Here is an 11,069-nt window from a genome sequence, read left to right on the forward strand (position 1 = left end):
CCCCCCCCCCCCAAAAAAAAAGTCTTAAGAAAATCCTTTACCAAAGAATGAAGATGTCACTAAGAAAATTTTATATTTAGAGTGTTTGCTCTTTTGGACATTCTGCAATTCTAATTAGTTAACCCGTTGATAAAATTTATCATCGCTTTCTTCCCATAAAATTAAAAGAAGAAATTTTCACATGTGACCCTACATTTCTAGTATTCGATATCCCGTATTGTCAATTAACCCATTTAAAGCCCAATTATAGCTCAATTACCTTGAATCCGATTATGGACCCCATCAAATAGAAACATATCTATGTCTTGATCTATATGAGACCTGATTATCTGAACGGATGTAAATGGCCCAATAGCCCGATTGAGCCAATAGGATCCGACCAGTTGACAGTTAGACACTTGACGCCCCCAGTTCGGACGTGTGACTATAAAATTTGATTTTATGGGTTGGAGATAAATTTAGGGCCCGTTTGATAACGTTTCTGCCGTTTCTGTTTCAAGAAACAATATAAATGGAAAAGGAGGTGTTTGATAATACTTGTTTCTAGAAACAGAAACGGAAAAGAAGGTGTTTGATACATTTTGTTTCTGAAAACGTTTCGGACATGAGTTGATGTTTATTTTAATCAAAAAAATTCCACATTATTTAATTGTCATAGAAACTCATAACCCTTCATTCTACCAAGACAAGCGACCGAACGACCTTCGAGTTTTCTTATTCTAACTTACATCTAAATATTTTTCTTACTAAAACATATTAACCTACAATACTAATATAATGTAAATATTCCGGGTACGCAATGTCTTACATATTTTAACTAGTTTGTCATTACCCGATAACTACCACCTTTGTTGATGTCCATATTATTAATTGCATCTAGGATATCTGTACATATCCTTCGTTTTTCCTCAGACACATCTATTTCGTTTTTCAATACTCTTGACTTCTCCTCTTCACCTTTAATTGCTCTTTTCAAGTACCCTTTCACAAAATTAGAGGACGTTGCTGATGAAGAAGAGTGACCTCTAACCATCGAATTGCTTGTTCCACAATTGGATGAAAGTGCACTTGTTAAAGGAAAGTCTCCATAAATCTATTCAAAAAAATTGCAACCTCATTCTTGGGCCTGCAATTACATTCAACTGAATTACGAAATGTATTCACATAATAAAGGTGGAAATATCTTACTTTCAAAAAATAAGGATAATAGTTATACCCCACTGGATTTAGGACAACACCATAATCAACGATTAAAGTTCACCGCTGTCTTCGCGACTCGAACCTTACATTGTCCCTCGCCACAATCGCATAAGCGAAATTCTTCTATCCACATAAAATATTCATTATGCCTCGGACATTTGAAGTACGATCTACCTCTATTAGGCCCATGTTTCATTGTGACCTTATCGCACAAACCATTACAATATTCACATCTTACCATTGCGGTGTCACTTGAAGACATCTGTAGAGGACAAATACTACAATTCATACCAAATTATAATGTGTGAAGTGAAAAAAATATAATTAGTAACACCATAAAGACAGATTGGAAGCAAAAAAGAGCCTAAATTTTTTGTCAAACATATAATACATAATGAATGTGATNTCCTAAATGCTGTTTTGGGTATATCACTACTCTTTATCTTGAGCTGATAATAGCCTGACCGAAGGTCTATCTTTGAAAATACTCTGGCTCCCTGCAACTGATCAAATAAATCATCGATGCGTGGCAATGGATACCGGTTCTTAATAGTTAGCTTATTCAACTCTCGGTAATCTATGCACATACGCAGACTACCATCCTTCTTCTTGACAAACAACACCGGGGCACCCCAAGGTGAAACACTTGGGCGAATAAACCCCTTTTCTAATAGTTCTTGCAATTGCATCTGCAACTCCTTCAATTCAGCTGGTGCCATCCTATATGGAGCCTTAGATACTGGAGCTGCTCCAGGAGTCAAGTCTATGGCAAACTCCAACTCTCTGTCAGGTGGTAAATGCATCAGATCATCTGGGAAAACATCGGGAAACTCTTTAACCACCTTTACTTCTTCTAGAGGTGTAACTCTTGCATCAACATCGAGTACCGAGGCTATGTAACCCTGACATCCACTTTCTAGTAACTTTACTGCTTGAAGAGCGGAGACCAGAACCTTCCGCACTCTTTTCATGGTATCTGCTCGGTATACCCACTCTTTCCCTTCGTCATCTGTTACCTTAATCAGCCTTTCCGCACAGATCACATTAGCTCGGTGAGCCGACAGCCAATCCATACCCAATATAGCATCAAAATTCTGTATATTGAACTTAATGAGTTGCGCATCAAAGTTCTTCCCACTAATCTCCACCGGGCACGGTCCATACACTTCCTTCAGCTGTGCAATCTTACCAGTAGGCATACTAACAATCATTCCCTGGTCTAGGATCCTGGGTGACATCCCAAGCTTCCCAACAAATCTCTTAGATGCGAATGAATGAGTAGCTCCTGAATCAAATAAAACATAGGCTGGTATGCCCGATATGGGTAGGATACCTAATATAACGGTGTATATTAATTTCAGCAGGTCATCAACATTAATCATAATGAACTTCTTAATTTAAAATGTACCTGCTACAACTTCTGTACTAGCCTCAGCTTCCTCGGCTGATAGGGCATACATCCTTCCCTGCGGTTGATTGCCTCGAGGCAAGGGAGGTCGGTAAGCAGAGGGCTGACTGGAGGGCAAGGCTGGTCGGGACCGACAGTCTTTCGCATAATGCCCATAGGAATGGCAGTTGAAGCAGCGAATCTGAGACGTCGGAACTGGAGCGGGGCCCCTCTGCACTTGACCCGATGCAGATGAAGGTCGAGGTGGCCTTGAAGCTGTAGGTGCCACACTAGTGTTCGGGCGAAAGGAAGTAGAACCCGAACCACCAACTGGCCTAGAAGGGTAGTCAGATGGCCTATAGGGCTGCCTATACATAGGCCCAGAACTGTATGATCCACGGTATGCTTTGGAGGAATTTCCCACATCTGGGAATGGATTTGATCTCTTCCACAGTCCAGGAGTGAGGGATTGTTCACCCTTTTGCTTATCTTCCATCGTTTTGGCCTTCTGTACAATCTGGCCATATTCGGTTAAATCCAAGACTTCCAGCACAGACCCAATAGACGCTTTTAGGCCCTTTAGGAACCTTGCTGCCTTCTCCTCAGCTGTTCGCATATGCCTTGGGGCAAAATGGAATAAACTTTCAAACTGTTGCTGATACTCAAGGACAGTCTTACCTCCTTGAGTTAAGGCCATGAACTCCGTCTCTTTCCGATCTCTGAAACTGCGCGGATAGTGGTTGTCCAAGAACAACTCCTTAAACTGCTCCCAAGTAGGTTCTGGATGAGCAGCCATTAATATAGGCTTGGAAGCTTGCCACCAAGAATTTGCCTCTTTCTTGAGTTGTAACCCAGCACAAATGAGCTTCTGGGCATCTGTGCACTCAAGCACCTCAAATATCTTTTCCAATTCTTGGATCCATTGATCCGGTTCTAGAGGATCACTCCCCACCTTAGAGAATACCGGTGGTAAGTTCCTCTTGAACGACTCCACTACCCTTGACGTATTACTCGTCGCCGGGAAGTTAGGAGCATAGGTAGGATAGTAGGCATAAGGATGAGGCATCCCATGCTGAGGAATACCGAATGGTGGGATTGGAGGTGTACCCACTTGTGGTCCCGTTCCCGACCCGACAGGTGGGTCTTGTGGAGTGTGTACCCGGGGAGGTTGACCCGGTTGAGAAAGATCCAACTGTTGCTGGATGGCAGTCATAAATGCTTGCTGTTGCTGAAGCATTTGTTGTTGGAAAGCTTGTTGAGACTGCTGAATTATTGTAGCAACATCTCCCAGTGTAATGACCGGTGGAGGGTCTGGGAGTGCAGTCATAGGTGGGTCCCCATGTGCCCCACCCTGACCATGGGTCTCTGCAGGTAGCGGAGGTGAGGTATGCCCCACAGAACGGGCCCCTCTGGGATTTTGTGGTCGACCGACCCGACGAGGACCTCGCGAGGTACCTCGGGCATTACTACCGGATCTAGTACGTACCATCGTATCCTTGTACCTGGAACATATCACACACCATATTGATTAAACACCGTAGACTGATTTAGGCACACAATCATATGCCATTATGTGAGGTGTTGTAGTGTATGATAGCCTGTAAATTAATCATAGCTCAATTCCAAGATACAGGCAAAGTTCACAACATACATGCTAATGGTCCCACTCGACCATAGCCCATTGATCATAGGTCTAATTTCCACCCTAAAACCAATGAAATCACAATAGGAGAAGAGAAGGGAAAAGACAAAGGAGAAAATCTAAAAATTTTTAAAAAAAAATTTTCCTCTGTCCAAACCGGTGGGATGAACCGGCGGGTAGGGACCCGCCGGTCTGACCCGCCGGTCCCAACACCCAAACCGGCGGGTGTCACCGGCGGGTAGGGACCCGCCGGTCTGGACCCGCCGGTCTTGGCCGATAAAGCGAAAACAGGGCCTTTTGGCCCTGTTTTGTTTTATTTCCTTCACTCTCTTCTCTCTCTTTTTCCTTCCTTTTTTCTCTTGGACGATTTTGGGAGTCTACTCGGCGCTCCAACTCACGATTCCGCTCATCCTCACGGCGCTTTAGTGAAGAGTTAACTCGTCTTCATCCAAGTAAGTTCCTCTTCTTCTTCTTTTCCCAGAATTTCAAATTGGGTGAGATGCTTGATCTGGATTTACTTTATAGGCTTTCATTCTCTATTTCCCCCCATAGAAAAGTATTGTCATGTGTCCGTGATGATTCTACTGTGCTCATTTGTAGTTTATGGGATTCATCACTCTTTATTTGGAGAAAAACCCCAAATTGATGCCCTAGGTTCCCAAATTTGGGGTTTCTTCAATCCTTACTGTTTTGTTCAAATTGACGATTCCTTTGTAATGCATTCCGCTTGTTTTACGCTAGATATGAGTTAGATTTCATTGAAATCATCCATTATGCTTGAAATCCTCATTCATTTTCATGAAAATCCCTATTTTGGCATTGGTTTCCTTGATTCTCCTCCATACTTGTACTCATGGAATTCCATAGTCCATTTGGGCATATTCTTGCAATCCCATCATCCCATTACTATGGCATTTCATTCTAGACCTAGGGTTTCAAGCCTTCACTCCATTCTACTCCAATTTGCGCAATGGACTTGAATTTCCCCATTTCATTCATGCCTATTGCTTTTGCTGTCCTTTGCTGTCATTTTACTGTTTTGGCACGTTTCCATGCGTTGCCATCACCATGTTTCATGTCATAAGTTTTCTATCCTTCCTAGATCGTTGCCGTTCCCATTTTGCAGAAATTGGGTTTTGAATTTCCCCTTCTTTAATGCTGCTGTCTTTTCTTACTGTACTAACCCAACTTCTTTACTTATTGTCAGGATGTCTTCACGCACCGGCAGAGGACCATCTTCCTCTGGTGTTCGACGCAAGACCACCGCTTCTAAGCGGAAAAGTGCGGAGACCAGCACTTCAGCTCATCGCACAGGGAGACCTGCACCTGCTCAGTCTGACCCTTCAGACTACGATGAGGAGCACTTCACTAGTGCCGAGGCCGCAGCCAAATGGCCTATCTTCCTGAAGGGGCCAGTGTTGATGGAAAAGACCGTGGTAGTCGAGGACTTCCACAAGGCCCAGCTTCAGGAGAGGTTCTCAGCATTGGGCTGGGACACTATTCTTCAGGTGGACCGACCGTGCTACGATCAGCTCGTCCGTCGGTTTTATTGCAACCTCGAGGTGTCATATCAGTACGGGGAACTCACTGTCAGCAGCCTGGTGAGGGGAGTGGATATCCAGCTGACGGTAGACACCCTGGCCAGCATTCTGGGTATATCGGCGGCGGGACACCGATACTACAGTCCCCCCAGGAGTAGGCCTCAGGGACCGTTCATGAGCATGGAGACACCGGACTTCATCTACGAGACCATCTGCGGCAGCAGCAGTCGCCCGGAGTCCGAGACATCTTTCTTCCCTGAGGTCCGTCTCTTCGCCCGGTTGATCCAGTTCAACCTGCTCCCCAGGGGAGGTCATCGGAACCAGGTAGGTTTCATGACGGCTTTCATTGCCTTTTGTATTTTTACGGCCGCAGAGGGAGGCAGGGAGCACTTGTGCCTTCCCTATATCATCCTCAGAGCGATGGAGCACCATGCTTCCCACCCAGAGGACGGAGGATTCCCCTACGGCAGGATCCTCACCAGGATCTTCGAGTTCTTCAGGGTGGATCTGAGCGGAGAGGAGGGGAAGACTCCGGCCGATAGGTTCGATCGGAGCAACCTCTTGAAGATGGGTCTCCACACCCTCATGGATTCACCTCCGAGATCGGGAGCTCGGAGAGGTAGGGGTAGGAGGGCTGCCCCTGTAGAGGATGTCCTCATGGAGGAGGAGTCCAGTGAGGAGGACGAGGACTACGTTCCTCAGGACGAGGAGGCAGATCTGATGGGCGGCAGTATCCCTGAGGAGGTGCCTCAGGCATCGAGAGGTACGGGCCCTAGTTCTTCCAGAGCTACAGCCCCACCATATGGAGCCCCACCACCTGGGAGTGGTGACTACGACTACGAGGATAGGACAGCCTCCATGCGGGCCTTGCAGGATGGCCAGGTTCAGATACTGCGGCGGCTGGACGAGATTGCCTCACGGCAGATCACCTTGGAGGATTCCTTCCGTAGGCTGGGTCAGGACTTGGACACCAGGGCCACCGCCATCTCAGCAGATTATGGCCGGCTTAGGAGGGAGGTACGATTGGTGAACACGAGGTTAGATTATTACGATCACCGCTTCGACTTTAACTCCAGGCCTCCAGCGAACGTGGTGATCATCGACGACGATGATGACGACCAGTGAGGCTTAGCTTGGCCGCCCAGCTATTTATCCATTTTTTTCTCTTTTTTTGTAGACATTGTACCTTTCTTTATTCTCATTCCTTGTAATTGCGATGTAACTTGAATTTCATTTATGGAATGAAACATCTTTGGATATTGGACTATTATAATGTTTTCATATGTGGAATTCCTGTGTGGTTTTGTGGTGATGTGATCTTTCTATCTATGCTCTTTGTTATATTATTATCTGTTGTTTATCAGGTTTTGTGTAAAATTTTTGGAAATCCCACTTTACGCCGTTATGCTGCCGAAATTTCGTCGAAATAGCACTTTATAGGTTATAGTACCAACCTAATTACCTTTTATCTACACTCACGCATGCCATGAATGCAACTTATAATATAACTCAATTTTATACTTCCTTTCTTTGACTTTTAATCTTTAAAGCTTTTATATTTGCCCAACCCCATTTTCCTATTATAGAATCTACGGGATTCTAATGGTATGCTGTGAGTGGAGCAGAGCATCACGCTCTGATACCACCGTTTGTCACACCCCGTTCACCCTGAACCGGAGCGGTGACCGAGTTAACACCGGTTAACCCAAACCTGCCAGGATCATCAGATACTGTATTCCACCACAGCATACACACACTAACATCAATTCATCATATCAGCGGAAGACTAAGTTTTACCTGTAAATAATTCCCATATACTTGATACCCAATTGGTAATACAATAAATATATACATTTGGGCCTGAAGGCATAATATATACACAAAAAGAATAAAGTTCAAATATCAAGTATATACAAGAATTAACCAAAATCATCAGAGTACACAGCTCGGCTCGGTCTCAAGGCTGGAGCTCAGCTCGGCCTCAGAACTGCTGTCCTCGCAGCACAGCTCTCACACGCGCAGTCTACGCCGTGCTCAAACTCCTCAGGGGTCCACCAGTCCTCTTCAGGAAACTTGACTGCGGGACCCACCCCAAGCTCCTCAGATGCATGACCTGCAAAATCATCTAAAAAGGGGTGTACACGTGGAATGAGCTCACTAGCTCAGTAAGTAGAGAGGTGGACCACACACAACAGTCCACACATCACAACACATCATATGCACTACATGCCATGCAAATCATTTTAGATCACATACACCTAATCAACATTACTAAGTCTTTGGTTTTAGTGCTACTACAACCACAGTGCGCGTATACTCCGGGTACGAGCCGCGAACTCCCTCCCGCGATACGCCCATAGGGCTGTTGGAGAAGGCCCACCGTGAGTACTCGGAAAAAAAATAAAGACAATGCCGTCCACCGGCTCTCAACAGAAATGTAAATAAATTAAATGACAGTGCTGACTCCAGCAATTTAAAAGCAGTACGATTGGCCCTCTTGAAATACCACCGGGGTTGCCGGCTGTCCTACACGACTCGCCGGGCGTAATGCCTAACCGCCACAGTGTCCGACAACCGCGACCCCTGCTTCCCCCAAATGGCAACCCAACACCTCAACCCCTGTTGGGAAGGGTCGTAGCACGGGATGGTGAGAATCCTAATACCGCATGCTCCTATATGCAGTACGACTGCATAGTGCCTCCGTGTCCCATACCACGGGCCACCAATGCATTCGTTTCCAAGCCGACCACGGCATCTAATCTATCAATGCATTATGCAACATGATGTCCACATTCAACATATAACATCTCATTTAATTTGCAATTGAAAGTAAACATAGCATATATGCACATCAATGAGTGGAATGACTAATCTATATAGCATATTCATGATGACATGACTAAATTAGATATAGTTATATGAATGCCAAAAAAATGCCTTGAAACAAGGCCAAACGTCCCTCTCTCCACTTACTTGTAGCGTACAAGGATTCCCGCTCGGTACGGGTGAGATCCGGAGCGAATCGGGAAGGCTTTGGTGAACCTAACAAAATTGAGCGGGGTTAGTACTTCACCAATTTAGAATCAAAATTAATGAAATCCGACGTCAAAATCGTGTTTAGAACGTCGAAAGAAGGTCCCACGTCCGATTTGGGCTCAATCGGACCTAAGAATCAAATTCTGTCCACTCGGGTGGGTCACTCAGGTGGGTTGTCCACCCACCGGTCCAACCCGCCGGTTTGGGACCAGCGGGTAGGGACCCGCCGGTAGGACCCGCCGGTCCTACCCGCCGGTTTGGCCAGGGACCCCCTGGTCCTCTCGGGTGGGTGTCTCAGGTGGGTAGGGACCCACCGGTTGTACCCGCCGGTTTTGGCGGAAAAACCCCAGTTTCTTCTCATCTTCCTCCATTCCTTGGGGACCCAAATGGGGCTTTTCTCCACCCATTCTTCACACCTTTAAAGTCCTATAGGATGGTTCTAGCTTAGATCTAAGTTAGATTCAAGTGAGGGGAACCATCTTACCTTCTTTGCTCAAGAATGACTTCAAACCCTCCAAATCACTTCCAACTCACAATGCTCCTTCTACCTTGTCAATATCTCTTCAAATCCTTCAAGATCAACACATAAATCATCTATTAAACCTTAGATCCATCATTTCAAAGGGTGTTTACAAGATCTTAAGAAATCATACTCGAATCAAGGGTTTAAAGCTTGGGTATGGTGAATGTTCATAAAACCCAGCTTTTCTTACCTCCAACTGTAGATCTCGAGTTGAAGATTACTCTCCCGGCACCGGAATGGCAAGATCGAGCTTCGGCGCCGCTGAAATCCTTCCTTTCTTCTTCTTCCTTTCTTCTTCCCTTTCTTTTTCTCTCTCCTCTTTACTTTTCTCACCAAACGTACGAGGGTAATAAAAGGAAAGAAAAGAAGTCATAAAGCTTATATACTATTCCTACTTAAGTGAATAGTGATGGATGGGTCACTCAGGTGGGTGGGTGTACCCACCTGACATACCCATCCAAGAGTCAAAACTTGGGATTTTGACCGGGCTCGGACCTCGGCTCGGACCCTACCCCAAGCATACAATGTAGCATACGTATATAACCTTAAAATACGGATATCATACCTGTTCTATCCGTACATAGCCTTATGGTAGGTGCACGTACACGGTTTGGGCACTCCCGTCTCTTCTGGCACTGGCTCGGACTTGTCGGGCCAGCCGGTGTTTAAGGTCACCCGTGCCATCATAGCCCATAAGGAACTCGCTCTAACATCCTCTGGCTCGGTTCCTGCATGGTTAAACCGGTTCAACCACGAAATCAGACCGGGTTTAAGAAGTGGGATATTACACGTGTAATACCACCATCTTTAGATTCTGCAATTTAAGGTCAAACAATCAATAAAAAGCAGATTTTAAAGGAAGAAATACATTTGAGGCTAGAGACTTGTATGTAAAAGGGAAATGAACTTACATATGATGGTTACAATGGCCGGAAATTAATAATTGCATCTTACTTGTAATTCAGTCAATGCGTTTCCTTCATAACACATACCAGAGTCTAGGATATAGCATGATATATACCCATTATCCAAATGAAATCTACTCATCACCCGAAGCAAAATTTGATTCCATCAATTATGAAAATCATTTAATCAGATGTTTGTAGAAAAAAAAAATCATCAAGTAATTTGGTAAATATGCAAAGATGACAGAGATTGTCCATTGTGGGCTGAACCGAAACTGAAGGTCTTCCTTCAGCCTGGCTTTTGTGACATCTCCACTCATATGGGATCCCCTGCTTGATCCACCATGTTAAAAAAATGGAGAAATGTTTTTCTAAATCATGCAATGACTAGTAAAGGAGACAAACAAAATTTTCTAGAATCTGATAGTATGATCTTCAAAATGGGGTCAAGAATGCCTCCAGAATGGATGAGAAGAACTTGAAAATTTTTATAAATCCAATGATTAGATTGGCAGATGATGAATGCCTCCATAATCTTCAGAATTTAGTAACTTCTATGGTCTACCAATCCAAAGGCGAGATGAAGAACAAACCTTTGTACATGATGTGTGTAGTCAAGGGAGATAAATCCCGGAATATCTCAAAGATCCAATGGTTGGAAAAAAAAAAAAAAAAAAGTTTTCTGGTGCCGAATAACACCTCAAACAAGAAGGTGCACATATGAGGTAGTATGACAGGAAATCCACCACAACAATGTATCAAACAAAAGATAAACATATCACCATAAACCAAAAGAAACTCAAGGGAAAAAGAATTGCTACCGCCGATTTCTAAT

Source organism: Macadamia integrifolia, chromosome 8 (assembly GCF_013358625.1).
Source record: "Macadamia integrifolia cultivar HAES 741 chromosome 8, SCU_Mint_v3, whole genome shotgun sequence".
In the NCBI taxonomy this organism is placed as follows: Eukaryota; Viridiplantae; Streptophyta; class Magnoliopsida; order Proteales; family Proteaceae; genus Macadamia; species Macadamia integrifolia.